Consider the following 17,231-nt stretch of genomic DNA (forward strand, 5'->3'; position numbering starts at 1 on the left):
TGTCGAAATCAGTAAAAAATGTGCCTATTTTCCGATGCCAAAAACGAGTCCTTTGACTTTTTTATTTGATTTTATTCAAAACAAAATCTTCCACTGGTGGTAGTAATGAAAAAATGATAAATATTTATTGATTTAAATCTGCTAATAAAACTAACATCTTTAGATCATCCTACGCAAATATATTTTTATGTTTGTGAAAATATCTGCACATTTTTATGGTAATCAGGAAAAAATAACAATTTTATATTTAAATATTTAGAGATTTATAAAAGAATCAGGATTGGAATTGGTAATTGTATCGGAATTGGGAATTTAGTGCAAAATCAGTAATTGTATCAGAATCGGGAAAATATTGGAATCGTCCCATCACTAGTTAGGAGCATTACTTATTGAACGTCTCTCGTATAAGAAACATTTCCAACCACAGATTATGATAGTCGATTGCACCCATCTCGATAATCCAACATTTATTTTGGATTAACATTTTCAGGATATATGTAGTAGAATAAGTACATGATATTGTTGTTTCTACTGGGTTAGAAAACTTCTCGCATCTGCTAGCATCCATAAAAAACACCATTCGCGGTGTTTGGAGTATTGTTTCCACATCTTGGCTGATGCATCAACTATTAGGTTGCGAAGAAAGTTCTTGCAGAATTTAAAATTTTGATTTCAAATGATGTATTTTCGAATAAATCTTTGTTATAATACCTTTATTCTATCCATCATTTTAAAGAGAGTTTTTTGTTCTATCTAATCGTTAAAATTACAATCGTTTTAAAACAATTCTGTCTTCTTTTCAGAACATTGAATACAAGATGGAAAAAAAAGTAAATTCACACAATTTTCTTATTTCAATTCAAGCTAGGCCAAAAAGCTCATTGAAACAGCTCACAATATCAACAAAGTGTTTGGCCCGGGAACCACTACTGAAAGTACAGCACAATCATGGTTTTTGTGGCCGTGAGAAGAGTCTTGAAGATGATAAGCATAGTTATTGGCCATCAATGTTGACAACGATCAATTAAGAGCCTTAGTCAAAGCACAACTGTTTGAGAAATTGATTTTGAATTAGATGTAATGTATACGATTTTCAACCACTTGAGAGAGATTGAAAAGACAAAAAAATTGTGGTTGCCTCACAAATTGAAAAAGAAATGCCATTATGAAGTGTCATCTTCCCTTCTTTTATGCAACAAGAATGATCCATTTCTCGACCATGTTGTGACTTGTGATGAAAAGTGGGTTCTTTATGGCAACCGGCGACGCTCAACTCAGTGGTTAGATGCAGACGAAGCTCCATGACACTTCCCAAAGCCAGAGTTGCACCAAAAGAAGGTCATGCTGACTGTTTGGTGGTCTGTGACCGGTCTCTCATCCATTACATTTTTTTTTTAATGCAAGCGAAATCATTACAGCAGAAAAATACTGCCAACAAATGGATGAAATGCATCAGAAACTTCGACAACAACTACCAGCATTAATCAACAGAAAAGGCCAAATTCTCCTCCACGACAATGCTTTGCCGCATGTTGCTAAACTGACCCTTAAATGAATTCGGCTACAAAACTTTGCCTCATCTGCCATACTCTGCAGATCTTTTACCGACGACCACTTTTTCAAGTATCTTGACTACTTTCTGTGTGAAAAATCTTTCAAAAACCTAAACGATATCAAAAACGCCTTCAGTGACTTCATTGCCACCAGAACGCAAGATTTTTACGTTACTAGCATAAATACACTTGTTTTACGTTGGTAAAAGTGTGCTGATTCTGATGGTGCTTATTTCAATCAATAAATTTTTTTTTGAGCTGAGATATGTTCATCTGAATTTAAAAGTTAAAAATTGCAAGAACTTTCTTCTCAACCTGATACTAGTTGTAATTGACAGGGTAAAAAAATGAATTTCTAACAAAATAGCTCCCGTACTGGCTATCGAACCTCAGCCTTGTTGCTTCAGCGTTTCCTTTTTGTTTTCTTTATTGTCAGGATATTCTGTGAGAAATTTTTTTGAACCTTTCCTTTTTTCAAGCCTTCAATGAACTGTGAACAAAGTTCTTGGAAATAGTGAACTAAAATGAATATTTTCAGATTTAGCCACCAGCGAACACTTATCCCCATGCTTGTGATAGCGTCTATTGTTTTTTTTTTTATAAATTAAAAAGTAAGGAAAAGGAATGGGAAAAGAAAGCAAGTGAGTATTCTTTAATTAAATCTGCTTGTCTGGTGTAGGTATGGTTCATTGTCTGTGGTCAATGAAGTTTCTTGTGTGTAGGCGTTTGATGTCTTTTTATTTTTGTTATAAATAAGCATCATCATCATATCAAATCCAAAAATTCTATTGTTGGCATTGGTTTCCCCGATATTTTTCTAGTCAGAGCTTTTTCTAGAAAGACATAGAATACTTACAAGAGGGACCATGTGAAGGTTGCCAAAATTCTAAGCGAAAGTGATTTTTGTGAAACAAGCTGGATTCGAACTTGGAACAATCAGGTCGTCAGTCCGTGCTACTAATTACTTGCCCACCACTAATATGTATTTTATGTTATCTATGGTATGGTTTGGTAAATTGGTGAGTGAATCTTATTGTCCCTGGTTGTCTTTTGTGTTTTTTGAACCTTATGTGGAACAAAGTATCTGCTTCACTATCGTAGCTACCCTCACTGCAATATATTTTATGTGCTGTCACCAACTTTCGACCCCTGATTGATAATGTTATTTTCAGCTTTAGCACATATTCTTGTTGGAGGTATTGTTGTGACAGTATATTCAGAGTAATATCCCTTGAACCATTTTCAAGTTTTCCCATCTGAATCATACTCTCAATGAATGAGAATGACTCTCAAAGTACGAAAAATACACACACATGCGTTGTGTGAAATTAGAAATCAGGGTTTGGTCTCTTTTTTAGTTGTCCACCTTGTCATCTGCTTTTAAATTGTTTTACATTGCTAGCCATTTCAACTTAGCACTTTCAAAACTAGTTGTCACATTCTTATCCAAAATACTTATCAGACATCACCAAATTAAGTTGTATTTATTTACATTGCTCAGCATTCTTTAATGTGTTTACCATGGTAATACATGTATATTTCAATTGTAGTCTGGATATTTATGTAGAATTACTTTTACTAATTATGTCTGTTAATGTGCAGCACCTTTCATGTATCATGCATTATATATGTCTTACCTTTATCTTTGACAAATCGTTTCTGCAAGAAAATAAATGAACACAAGCATGTATATTCTGCAAGTATTGAGCATATAGATATATGGATAATTTTCAAAAAATATTTATTATGAATTTAAAGCTCACTTATATATTTATATTAATATTATTTATAGCTGGGCTCTTTAAGAAAAATAAATTAAGTTGCTTGATTTAAGCTCAAAATGCAAGTTCCTATCCATGTGATTTTTTGAATACTGTAAGACAGTTTACTTTGTGTCCGTTTGAAAAGACATAATAAGGTTTATTTCTCTTACTTTTGCATAGCTGTTGGAGTTGGCCACATTGGCTTGAATATTGAGATTTAAGCTAAAGGATGACATATGTAACCAGCTGAGCAACTATTTCCACACTGACAATTCCGAAAGGGTAAACGTGTATATATGAGGATAAAAGCAGTAATAAAAATATTATCAGACAAATGTTCATAGCTCACTTTAGACCCTTTAACCGAAGTAAAATAATTTGTTTAATGATAGCTAAAATGTGAGTTCCTGTCGATGTGATTTATCGAACATTGTAATATCATATATTTTTGGTAAAATGGGATGGTAAGAGTGTTACGTAGGGTCCAGACAATGCCAAGTTAAGTGGACGATTATTATTATATATCATTTGTAAAAACAGAAGCAAAGAATAATAATTTTTTGTATTATTGGGACTATTATTCTCATCTTGGGTGTTTTTTCTGACCCGGAGTGGTAGTACCTGTTAGGGTCCCAACTATGGATTAAATAGAAACCGATGTGAAAACAACAAATATATTCTATTACAAAAATTTTTCTTCAAAATCTTTGGATTCGGCATTAAATAACCCGAAAAGGGTTGATATGCCATAAAACAAAAACAACCAACGAACCTTCTCAACGTTTTGGCTGATGTAACCTCCGGCCATCTTCAGGTGTATTCACACTGGATGTTATTGGTAAATAGTGAAAAATGTTTCTTTCTTTTTTGATTTCCCAACGAACATAGCTGTTAAACATTGAAAACGCAGATAGCGCCAAGTCTATTTCTCTTTTTTATTAATAAATCCGGGTTCATTCCATTTTGTTGATATGATGAATACACCTGAAGGTGGTCGGAGGTTACATCGGCCTAAATGTTGTGAAAAAAACAATCACGATGAGAATAATAGTCCAAATAGTACAAAAAATCCTTATCTCAAAAATATGCATTTATCACAGAAACAAAGAATGTTATCAAAGCGAAAGGTATTTATAGATAAAATTATTTATGTTAAAATAGTTCCCAAAAATATAAACTTGGTGAAAAGGAATGTCAGTTTTCATAACAAACATAAACAAAAATATGTGACGAAGGTAGAGCATCCGGTTTGTGTCTTTGATTACTTGGAATTAATAGCATAACAAGATAGATTTGAAATACACATAATCAGAGTAAAAAGTTGTTAGTCAGAGTTAAAAATCGACAGTTGGTAGTTAGAGGGAGAGAGACGACTCATGGACCATAATGGATTCAAGCAGGAGTGACTGTTGGAAAATGTTGATACTAAAAGATATCTGCATAAAAAGATGTAATAGGGTTTATGTCTCGTCTCTTTGCATAGCTGTTGAAGTTGGCTGCATGGATTATGATATTCAGATTTTAGTTAAATGTTGCTCGTGCCATAGGTTGAACAGCTATCTCTACAGTTACGATTCCAGAAGGATGAAATGTATATACAAATGGATAATATATAGATATAATGATTGCATCGTTATAGTTCCCTAGATGTAAATCCATTGAAACTCTAGTGTTTATCAAAAAATGCTCAATAACAAGCAAAGTGTAATTATAGTATATGTGCAAACATTATTGGCTACATATGTGCATACACACATGAGCAAAAAAAAAAAAAATGGCCAAGAGTGAAAGAAGGAAGAAATCGATTTTTTAATATTTTTCCATGAATTTTTGTTAATTTTAACTGAAAATTTCTATTTTGCCAATCATCATTATTATTATAGCATATAATAATAAGTGAAAAAAATTAATCCAAAACATGATAAGACCGCATCTTGGTGAGGATATAAAAATCTGAATTACAGGATTAAGGCCATCCAAAATGACTTACAAGCAGATTTTTGATATTTTAAGAAAAGAAAATGTAAAAACATCTCTTTCTGCAATGAAGCAAATTGGTCAAAGGTTCGAAGTCGAATGCTTGGTAAAAGGGAAATCTGAATCTGGTCACCCTAGATCATCCACTTTGAAGGACGACCACATGCTTGAATTAACTGTTTTGAAGGATTGAAAGAAAACTTATGTTGACCATAGCAAAGAATTCAAAACAGTGGCTGGACATTCTCTTTCTAGATATACAATATCTAGACGAATGAAAGAAATGGGATTTTCCTCTAGAAGGTGTGCAAAGAAGCCATTTTTATCTAAGAAGAACATCAATGATAGAAAGAGATTTTTCTCTCATTATGGCAAGAAAGATACAGACTGGTTCAGGAATGTTTTCTGGTTAGATGAATCAAGATTTTGTCTTGTTAGTAATGCTCCTGATGCTCCCGAACAGTACAATCGAAGAACTGGAGAAAGATTTTCGACAAGTGGCATAAAAATGACAGTTGAACATGAGAATGGAGGGATAATGATATGGGGAACTTTTACTGCAGCAGGAGTTGGGGAACTTATTAGAGTGAGAAGTCAATCAATGCAAAGGAGTACATTCGAATATTAGAAACAGGACTGTTACCAAGTATCCAGAAGCTGGGAATACACCAGAACATTATTTTTCATCATGATAATGCCCCTGCACACACTGCTAAAGTCACACAAAAAAAAATGTTTTTTCTGATAATTCAATTGATGTGATATTTTGGCCAGGTGAAAGCCCTGATTTAAACCCAATCGAGAATATTTGGTCCATAATATCTCGTGCATTGGCTGGAAGAACTTTTTCGAGCAATGACAAACTGTTGGAAGCTGTGCAAAGCAAATAGAATAGCATCTCCTCTTCACAGTGTTCCACTTTGGTTGAGAGCATGTCTAAAAGGATTGATCTTTTAAAGAAATCAAAAGGGAATGCGATTCCATCCGAAGTATTTATTAAAGCAAATGTCTTGTTCTGTGTTATTAGTCTCGTTTAAGTTTTCTTGTCCAATTGTTCTTTGTTTAATATAGCTTTTAGTGTAATAAAATGTATCAAATTTGTTTGGCCCATTTTTTTTGCTCACGAGTGTACATGTTTTTGCTGCAACTCCTTTAGAGAAGCAACGTTTTCAGGCCTAATCTTCTTTGAAAACCATATTTAAATCAGTTCTTCATTTATACAAAGTGTTTTCTTTTTAACAAATCATGACAAAGAAAAAAGAAGAAAGATAGAGAGAGAGAGAGAGAGAGAGAGAGAGGAAGTGAGAAAGTACAAAAAGGCAATATAGAACAAAAAGGTGAAAAAGAGGATTGCAGGATATAGCAGTTGGGTAGTTTGAAATCTAAGATGACCCCATTTTTTTCTTTATTGCTGAGCTGGGCATGGTTGTTTGATGGATAAGTAGCAAGAAGTTCTTCTGATGGGTTGGAATTTCCAGTGAAATGTTAAAAGATGCTGACCCAGCCAAATTCTTGATCAAAAGCATACATAGGAATCACAATATTAAAAGATGAAAGGAAAATGCTATAGTTTGATTTCAAACTACTGAACTCCCTTTTTCCCCATATTTTCTCTGTATTACTTTTTACTGTAAAACCGGAATTGAGTTTGTGAATTTCATTTCGTCTAGCAAAGTTATTTTGAGAAACGAAAGAGAAATAAAATCTGGTAATATTAACATCTGAAATGGAACTGTATATTAATTGCAGAAAAAAAGTTTTTTTTTAGGCAGAAGCAAAAGTCCTCCTATGCAAACAGTGGTCTTATCACACAATGCAATAATCACTCCATGATTAAAGAATATACAAATGCATTCTCACCAAACCACTTTGTGAATGAAAACATTCAAATACAACAAATAGATCGTAATTATGGAACTGTAACTAATGTTTCAGAATCATCTCCCAGGAATTATCTTACAATAGAATCATAGAAAAATTCTTTAAAAAGTAATTAATTAAAAGCAAATTACAGAATAGGGAGAGGCATATTTGAAAATTATCCATAAAACATTCCGGATTGTTTTAGGTTTACTAATGAGTAGTGTTGGGATGATCAATTGGAATCGAGACTCGAAACGTATATTTATATCTCTACAAGATTGTTTCAAATATAATTATCCACTTACACATGTTTCGTCATCTACGATTCATCAGAGCGGCTGAATCTAGCAAGATTCGAAATCGGGACCTCATGAAAAGAAGCCTAAAGTTCTACCACTGGGCTATTTCATGTGACTGCTGGATATTTCGCAATTTATCTACAATTATATAAAAAGAACTTTTGTGTATGTGTGTGTGAGTTCCTTCCCTATGGGCATGAAAATGGCTGGGCTGATTTTTTAAAAAAATTTCACAAGGAAGTACTTGATGTGCATGGGGAGTGTTCTTACATAGGTTTTGTATCGGAATGCTTCTGATAAGTATCGAAAATTGATAATCAAAAAAATCCGATTAAAGAAAGAAGTTTGATTTTGACCAAAGTTAACACTTATATACAGGGTGGAATGATAAAGTTGCCACCCTAAAAAAAAAATAACACTACAGTTTTATTTTAAAACTTTTATTGAAAAAAATAAACTCAAGTAAGATTATGTAGTAGAGCTGACAGCTATTCAATGTCACTGCCTCACTCACCGCCTCAATATGTCTGGAACTGGGAGCATGCCTTTTCCACAAGTGCTGGTGGGAGCTCGATAAATACTTGGCAGATGGCAGCGATCAGGCTGGCTTTGGTGTTGGAGGTCATGTTGGTGATGTTCTCGACGTATGATCAAATGAAGTATACCAGTGGGATCAGGTCGACGGAAGAGGAGGGCTAATGAGAGAAGGGTAAAAAGTCGTAGCACTCCTTATGAAGCCAAGCCTGGTTCTCTTTGGACTTGTGGGCTGGTCCCGAGTCCTGCTGATATACCCAGGGTCTACCAGTGGCGACCTGATTGCACCAGGGAATCACCACACTCTTCAGCACATCCAGATACACTTTGGTGTTGACTTTCAAGCCAACTTCAAAGATGTGAGGTGACATGATGTGGCCCTCACTTGAAACCACACCAGAGACCATAACCATGGCCGGAAGTTTTGTTTTCATCACCCTGGGCACGTCCCTGTTATTTGTGGCAATCCAGAGATGCATTTTAGGGGTGCTGGCAATGGTCCTGTTGTCATAACTTGAATTGGTATAGAGCATGAGTTGTACAGCGGCGCATCTCTGATCTCGCTCGTTGAACATTGTGTCACTTTCAGACATGATAGAAGCTCCTATTGCTCTTGGGATTTGTACACAATTGGACAACTAGTAGATGGTCTGCAACAAAAAAAGAAACCTGATTTTCATCAAACAGAAATGGAATCATGTCATCTTTTCTAAGGTGACAATTTTATCGTTTCACTCTCTACAATCTAACATCACAAGTGCATTTGAGAAGTTTTATCACCGTATAAGCAGAAAGGCCAAGCCTATTAAATCGACTGTAGATTCTTTTATAAGATAGAGGCACGTTTGAAATGAATGTTTCTTTTTAGAGCACCCTTGATGAACCATGATTTTAGAACCATGATACTTGACTTTTGTACGTTTTAGTTTAATTTAAGTGATTATGTAAAAATAATTACATAAAATGAACAGTTGGTCCTTTTATAAAACGGGGGCGTGTTCGAAATAAATTTTCTGTTTAGAGCACAACCATAATACTTGACTTTGCCATTTTAAACTTTAAATGAAACCATTATTTACAGATCATTTTATAAAATCAACAATAGATTCTCTATAGTGCAATGTAGACTACAATGTATTGTGGGTTAAGTCACTGCAGGAAGGCCTATGAAGCTTCTTTCCGGTACACTGTGGAATGGGGTCCCCTAAATAGAGCAGGCAATCAATCGATTTGATTATGACAATAAAAGTATAGGAGCATGGAACATTTGTTTTCTCATTCAATCCCAAACAATGTCGGGTCTTCCTGCTAGTATACATATATTTGAATATTTAGTTTACAAACTTGAAACTTGATATATAGGGTATTTGGACATCAGGAACACATTCAATTCCGTTTTTAGCCTGTAAAAATAGGTGTTAAGAGGGTAAAAAATAAAAATAATTAAAGAAAAACATTTGACCTTGGCAAAACAGACAACCAGCAAAAAAAAAAAAAAAAAAAAGTTGATCTAACTTCTGAGCATGCATACATTTATATGTTTAGCTTGAAGTCGCTTAATTTCTAGTTTTTTTTTTTATTCATCTAGTGATAGTTCAGACGGCAGTGACAAAGGCTTTAGCACTAAATAAAAACTATGGCTTAAGCACTGAATGTTTTGGTTCAGATTCCAGCTGATGGCACTGAAGTCATTAAAAAAAAAAACCCTATGAAATCTTTATTATATATATTGGGTACAATATAATAATCAATAGAGAATTTGCTTTATAATAATAAATACAAAATCTGCATAAATTAAAATATCATATCTAAATATATTTTACAACCGTGCAATGCCAGGTGGCCTGCTAATATATACATATCAAAGTGACATTGTCGGTGTGTGTGCAGACAGCCGCTACCAAACTCCTCTCTCAATTTTTTGCCTACAACTTGTAACTTGATATATAGGAATTTGACTCGTTAAACAAATTCGATTTGGTTTTCAGCTGGTAAAAATAGCTACTAAGGGGTCAAAATTGAAAAAAAAAAAAAGATTGAACTTGGCAGGCATAAGTCGACTTTTGTACAAACTAGATTCTTTTTTTATTATTATTTTTATTATTTTTTATTGTACAAAAGTACCCTTGTATGCATGCACAAATATACATTTATATGTTAAAGTCAGTTAAATTTTAACGTTTTCTTATCGATTTGATGATAGCTCAAATGGTAATGACTAAGGTTGGAGCGCTAAATATTTTGGTTTCGATTCCATAGGTACGGACAAAAATGGCCGAATAAAGATAGAGGGACATAGTTTTGAAAGCCAATTTATTATGATTTTTGGTAGGTTTCCGACTACTTTTTGATTGTATTTGAAAGATTAAAGATTAAAGTTAATTTCTCAAAGGAAAAAAAAAAAATTTGTTCACATGAAAAAAAATAACAAAAGTGATGAAAAATGTTTTCATGGCAAGCTAACCAATTCAGATAAATTTTGAAGTTAAATAAATTCATTGTAAAAATCCTTTGAAAGATAAATATTAGTTTTCTGGATCTATTTCAAAGATAATTAGTAAAGTAAAGATATTTAATTAAATAAAAAAAAAGAACCTAGTTTGTACAAAAATTAGCTTAATTAACCCCCAAAAGCAAGGGATTCTGTCCTTCGCAAAATCGCAACAAACGAAAGTTTTTGTAAACATGGCTTATATGGAAGCCCAAAATCTGAGATAGTCGAAAGGCTGTGAAAATAACGTCATGTAGTTAAAAGGAGGTAGGGTGCAGATTTTTCCTCCATATGTGCATCTGCACATTCCTATCTTGAGCGTTTGTATAATTTTTACCATTTTTTAATCTAATTATTTTTCTATGTTCCTGTTTTTAAATTAATTTTTTATTTTTTTATTTTTCAAGATTATGTAAAAATTATTTTATGCTGAAAGTTTCACATTCATACAAGCAAGGAAAATATTAGAATCTTACATATAAAAATTATGCGAAAATTAAAAAAAAAAAAGTAGAAATATTTTTTGCAATTATAATTTTTTTCATGAAAATATTAAATAAACAATGCTTAATTCAATGATAATATCGGTAGTTCGAGAAATTAATTTTTCTTCGAGTTATATCGAATTCAATAATATGGATTAGGGACTTTTTTGATGATGTTCCTGGAAAAATTTAATAATTTTTTTTAGTTGTTATGATTTATGATGCTTTATTTTCATAAAAAAAGCAAAATTTATTTATTTATTTATTTATTTTTTTTACTACTGAAGACCATAACTTTAGTCAAGGTATTTTTTCTTTAACTGAAATAATACATTTCCACTAAGATTTAAATAAAAATAATGTGTTCCCATTTATTCCATTATGTTATAAATACTGAAAATTTCATTAAAATGGGTTACTTTCCTGTTTTTTGGTGAATTTTAAGTAAAAGGGAGGGGGTCAAAATGTTTATACATTTGGAGCATCGGCATTCATTTTGCACGTACCTACGATTCCAGCTGATTGTACCCAAATCATTGCCTTTATAATAAACTTTTGAAATCATTACTTTATATTTGGTACAATATAATAATCAATAGACACTTGGCTTTACCATAATAATTAAAACGAAATCTGCATAAATAAAAAATAGCATATTTAAGCGAATTTTATGATCTGACAACACTGGGCGGCCTATTAAAGATATTCTAAATCTATGCAGGGGAAATAATTCATATGGCTAATAACGAGTTATCTCCCTTATATACTATATAAATTTGTGTTTTCGCTGACAAATATATAAATATTTGTCAGCGAAAACACCAATTTATACAGTTTTAAATCTAATTTTAATCAATCCGAAGAATTATTATAAAATACGCCGAATAATCAAATCCCCTCTTTTGTTGAGTAAATATCAGTTTCCACCAGCATAAATCAATATTTTTTTGTAAAATTCAATGATAATTAGTTTCAAACATATTTTTTATTTCTAATAATTTAAAAACATAAAATATAAAATTTACGATGCATGCTTTTAATTAAACTATAAAAATAATGTAATTAATCACTCGAGTCAGAAACCTTTTTAAAAATTACATATTCTTTATTAATAAAGACAAAAAATATGTTCAATTCATTCGTCTAATAAATTGCGAACGTTTTCAGCATCTTAAATTAAATGAAATATGCTTATTTCTAAGTGAAATCTCGTTATATCCCCTTCATTATCAACCCCCGCCAACACAACCACCCATTGGCGCGAACGCATTTTACGTATTTAAAACGGAGAACATGGAAAATAAAACATTAAATGGTAGTCGTAGTATAGCTTTCATGCAATTTCGAAATTTAACTCATTATTCTAAGGGAGGTAACTTTATTTTACTAAGAGATTTGCTTTTTTCGACGCTTCTACCCTATTAGGACGAAATTTCGGAAATTGTAATACCGAATTTCACTTGAAAACAGGCACTGTTTTACAATGTGTCAATATGCAGAGGGAGACAACTCTCGCTTACTAAGAGATTCGTTCATTTTTTTTTTCATTTAGGACGCTCGATGGAACGATGCAACGAATTTTTTTAAATGTAACTAAGTTAATAACATTAATAATACAACATGTAATCTTTACGCGACTATTAAGGGTATCATAATTTACGATGCTAAAACCAACGATATTGTCATTAGATGAAAACATTAAAAAAAAAGCTGCGACAACTTTTTTTTTATTTTTACTATTTACTAAGAGATAATAAATGCGGCGATAGGAAATTATAACTTTTTTAAAAATAAAACAAGGATGAAAAGGCAAATGTGTAGTTTAGTGGCGTAAATTATTTAACAGACCAAAAATTATAAAAACTATTTATTTTTTATATAAAACACATTATTAGATCCTAATAAAACCCGAAAAAAAATTCATTTTTATTATTTTTTAAACATTTTTTATTAGATTAAATGCACCGAGGCCACCATATTGTTTTTAAAATTTGGCCTTTCTAAGGTTTGACAGATTGGCTCTTTTAAGGCCAAATTTTGCCTTTTGTCGTGGCCTTCTTGCTTTTGTACGCTCTTTCATGAACTGTTTTTGGCCGCCATTTCTTTTATTGTAATGAAAGAGCGCAAAAAGGCCAAATTTGGCCTTAAAAAGGCCAATCTATTAAACCGTAGAAAGGCCAAATTTTAAAAGCATATGGCCAAATTTTAAAAGCAAATGGCTTCGAATGTCGTACATTTAGTCTAATAAAAAATAACGAAAAAAATAATAAAAATGAATTTTCTTTGGGTCTAATAATGTGTTTTATATAAAAATAAAATAAATGTTATAAATTTTTTTTGTCAAATAATTTACGCCGCTGAACTACACATTTACCGATGAAAATATGAAAAAAAGCTGCGGCAGCTTTTTTTTTTTTTTTTTTTTTTTTTTTTACTGAACAAAGCATATAATATCAATAACACCAGCATCTAATTTTTAACATAAATAATAAATCATAGTTTTCGTTTAATAAAAATTACAATACCTCTACAACTATCGTCACATTTACATTTTTTGTAATGTTAAAAACTAGATGTCGGTGTTATTAATATCATAAGCTTTGTTACAATAAAAAAAAAGTCGCCGCAGCTTTAAAAGTTTCATCCTTGTTTTATTAAAGAGTTTAATTCTTTTGTATTTTTTAAGGTTAAAGACTAAATTTTTAAAAACCCTACCATAGCATTTGCTTTTTAATTAGAAAAAAAAAAGTTGTTGCAGCTTCTTTTTTAAATATTTTCATTTAATGAAAATATCGTTGGTTTTAGCGTCGTAAATTATGATATGAAAACAGAAACGATTCTCTAAATAGTCGCATAAAGACTACATTTTGTATTATTACTGTTATCAACTTTGTTACATCAAAAAAAAAATTGTCGCAGTTTTTTTTTTTTATGTTTTGATTTAATAAAAACGTCGTTCCATCGAGCGTCCTAAATTATGAGATGAAAAAATGACGAATCTCTTAGTAAACGAGAGTTGTCTCCCTCTGGACAATAACAAATTGTAAAACAGAGCCTGAAAACAATGATATTCCTCTATTTTAAAGACGTTTATATCCAAAAATTACGAAAATCGATAAGGTAGAACATTATTTATTAAAGAAAATAAAAAATAGAATTCGATGAAAACGATCGTAAGACCCAGGAGAGTTAAAAAACACATGAGGGTTTGTCATTTCGATTTAAACAAGATGGCTGCATTTTTTCACCTGATAACACGATTAAAGTTGTTTTGTTTAGTAATTCAGTAATACTCAGGTAATTTCGATTGCATAATTTGGAAGCTACCACTGTAATTTATTAGAATTGACAAAAAAAAAAAAAAAAAAATCAGTAGAAACCATTATTTTTTTTGTTTGTTTTTTTTAATTTCAAAACTGCATTTATCGACTACAAAATTTTGTCCTAATAGTGGAGAAGCGCTTCTTTTTTTCATACAATAATTTGGGACGCTAAATCATTAGAGGAATTGTGAGAAAAGAAAAATGGGACTATTTTAATTTTTAAAAGAAAAATGTTCTTTTTTCAACAATTTTATTTAATGTACCAACGTTTTTATATCACTAAGAAAAAAAAAAGAAGTAAAATGCAACGATATTGTAATTTTTCTTAAACAAAACATTCAAGTGTAATCAAAAATAACCTTTATAACATTTATAACAGAAAAATATTACAAAAAAAAAAGCATTATTTTTTCATTACAATTCCTCTGCAATCATCGTCGCATTTTCCTTTTTTTTTGTAAATTTCTTTTTTTCTTTTTTTTTTGTAAATTTCTATTTAAATTTTTCCTTTGAATTTAAATCGTTTTCATTTGAAAAATTATTTATTGTTCTTTTTATTTTGTTTGCTTCATTGTTTGTTTATTCACTAAATAATTCAGTTTTTGCAGTATTTGATTGTCTCTAGCTTCAACCTTACATAATTTACATAATTCTTGTTTTTGCTTTTTATGTTGAATAAAGTTCAGTTTTACTATAAATCGAACCGTTCCTTTCTTTTCTTTTTCTAATAAAATTTTAAAGTAAATAATAAACGAATTTTAGTCTTTTAAATCCACAAAACAACAAAATGTTTATTTACAGAAAAACAACACACTTGTCCGTTTGGAATTAATTCTCATTTGCCTTTTTTTATGAATTAATATCGAATAAGTTCAGTTTTAGTATAAATCACATTCTTATTTTTCTGTTTTCAGTACAAGTTTTTAAGTTTTTGAATGTTTTTATAAAAAGCTCTCATTTATTATCGACAGTCTGAGTGTTCGGCAGATCTTGGTTGCTAGGACCTCAGGCGTGATTTTATTTTTCATTGATTAGGCTAACTATTTACGAAGGTCACGGTCGTAAGGACCATTTTCGTCTACACTTACTATATATAGTTATAGGCAAAATGGCTGAAAAAAGAAAAAAAGACGCTTAGGCATTTTGAAATAGGCTTGTCATAATTATTTTTTTAAGTTTACTTTTCAATTTTGATTGTGCTTGAAAGATGAAAGGTCAAAGTTAATATCTAAAAGGAAAAAAAAGTTACAAAGATTTCTTGGTGTGAATTACAGTGGCTAAGTGAAGAAGAGTTCTGTCAATTTTCATTTTGGGAGTACATTATGTACAGTCACATTTTGCGTTCTGTGTTGAGAAGACACCATATCTCATTCCTCGCCTTTCATCATGATTTGGACGATTGCCGAGATAAAAGTCTCGTTTGAGATGTCAATGCGACAAAGCAGTATATTTTCCCTTCTCATCTCTAGAAATGGCTTTGTTCACTGAAATGAAATGAACAGACTCAATTCCATTCCTATAGTACATATACGTTGACGTAACCTATTTTTTAGTTCCTTATTTCATAACCCTTTCTGTATCATATTTTGTGTTGATTAAACATTTGAATAATATTGATTTAAGATGTTGATTTTTTTCCCCGTTTTAGCTAAAACCTGCTGACTATTTTCTTCAAACAAGGCCAGTAGAATGGATACTGATGCAGCAAACCTACTACAAAATGACGATCCGATATCTTCTCCTCTGCTCTACAAATTTAGGTACATATATTTGAAAGAAAAGTCAGATCGCAAGGTGCAGTTAGAAAGTTATGAAATTTTAGGATGATAGAACTACGATTAAGGGGAGCTAACTTCTTTTATTTTTCAGGCAGAATTACCTCCTCTCTTTTTTATGTGAGTTTGTGTGTGCAGATGCGAGAATGGGACGAAACAGACTCTAGCAGGCCCCATCAGAAAAAAAAAATCACTTTAAACCTGGATAAATGAAGATAGAGTTATATTAATTCTATCGTTGTGACAAACAAACTCAAATAATATCGGACTAAGACTGATAGATGCAATTTGTATCATTCTGTGTGTTGAGCCTTGCAAATAAAATGTCTACATCAAATCAGCTGAGTAGCCTCAGTTTTTCGCTACTTTTTATCATTCATATATTCATATGCTACACACACATTCGTCTTCCGGCATAATCTTCTGCAAGGTATTAATAATAGTTATGATGTACTAACATTTCCAATCATAACATGAAATATCTGATTAAAAAATGCAATGAAAATATTTAAGTAAGTCTGAGACTTAATAATAATGGACTTTATCTTCATTAAGAAAATTAATTCCACTCATCAAACCGACAACACAGATAATAATCACCTGCATGCAATAATATGAAGGACATTCCAAAAGTAATGCCCCCAATTTTTCTAATTCCGCCTGAATGGATTAGAAGGGATTGTAAATTATATCATTATGATGACTGAATCTATGCATTTATGACCTAAAATTTTCATGTCTCTGTTGCAGATATTGACCGTATAAGATCCAAAGAAAGCAACTCCTGGCATGGACGTGTGTCATAAGCAGAGATGCATTATTGAATTCCTCCATGCAGAAAAAATGGATTCAATCAAGTATTATCGGCACTTGTTATACGTTTATGAAGCCGGTGCAGTTGATGTCAGCACAGTTAGGAGATGGATTCGTCAATTTCAGAGTGGCGACAGAGATGTGAGTGATAAAGCACACCCCAGACTTTTATGACCAAGGCATTGTTCATTGCTAGCAAAAGTGCATTGAGAATGGTGGTAACTATGTAGAAAAATAAATTTTTTTGAACACAAAAGTGCTTTCGTGGTGCCACTCCTGTCTTTGTAAGTTTTTAACGTTTTAGTTTTTGACTTAAAAAATAAGAGGCCTTATTTTTGGGACGACCCTTATATTT

At 31.7% G+C, this 17,231-nt stretch overlaps 1 long non-coding RNA gene across 1 annotated transcript in view; it reads left to right on the forward strand.

Annotated features, from left to right (window-relative positions):
• The window catches only part of LOC145290071 (uncharacterized), a 28,160-nt gene extending 11,757 nt beyond the window's left edge, over positions 1-16,403 (forward strand). Inside the window, exon 2 of the long non-coding RNA XR_013869315.1 lies at positions 15,937-16,403. This is a non-coding gene — a long non-coding RNA (uncharacterized LOC145290071). The remainder of the gene's footprint in view (positions 1-15,936) is intronic.
• The last annotated feature ends 828 nt before the right edge of the window (positions 16,404-17,231 follow it).

The sequence above is a fragment of the Euprymna scolopes genome, chromosome 2 (genome assembly GCF_053919585.1).
Source record: "Euprymna scolopes isolate OS-2025 chromosome 2, ASM5391958v1, whole genome shotgun sequence".
NCBI lineage: Eukaryota > Metazoa > Mollusca > Cephalopoda > Sepiida > Sepiolidae > Euprymna > Euprymna scolopes.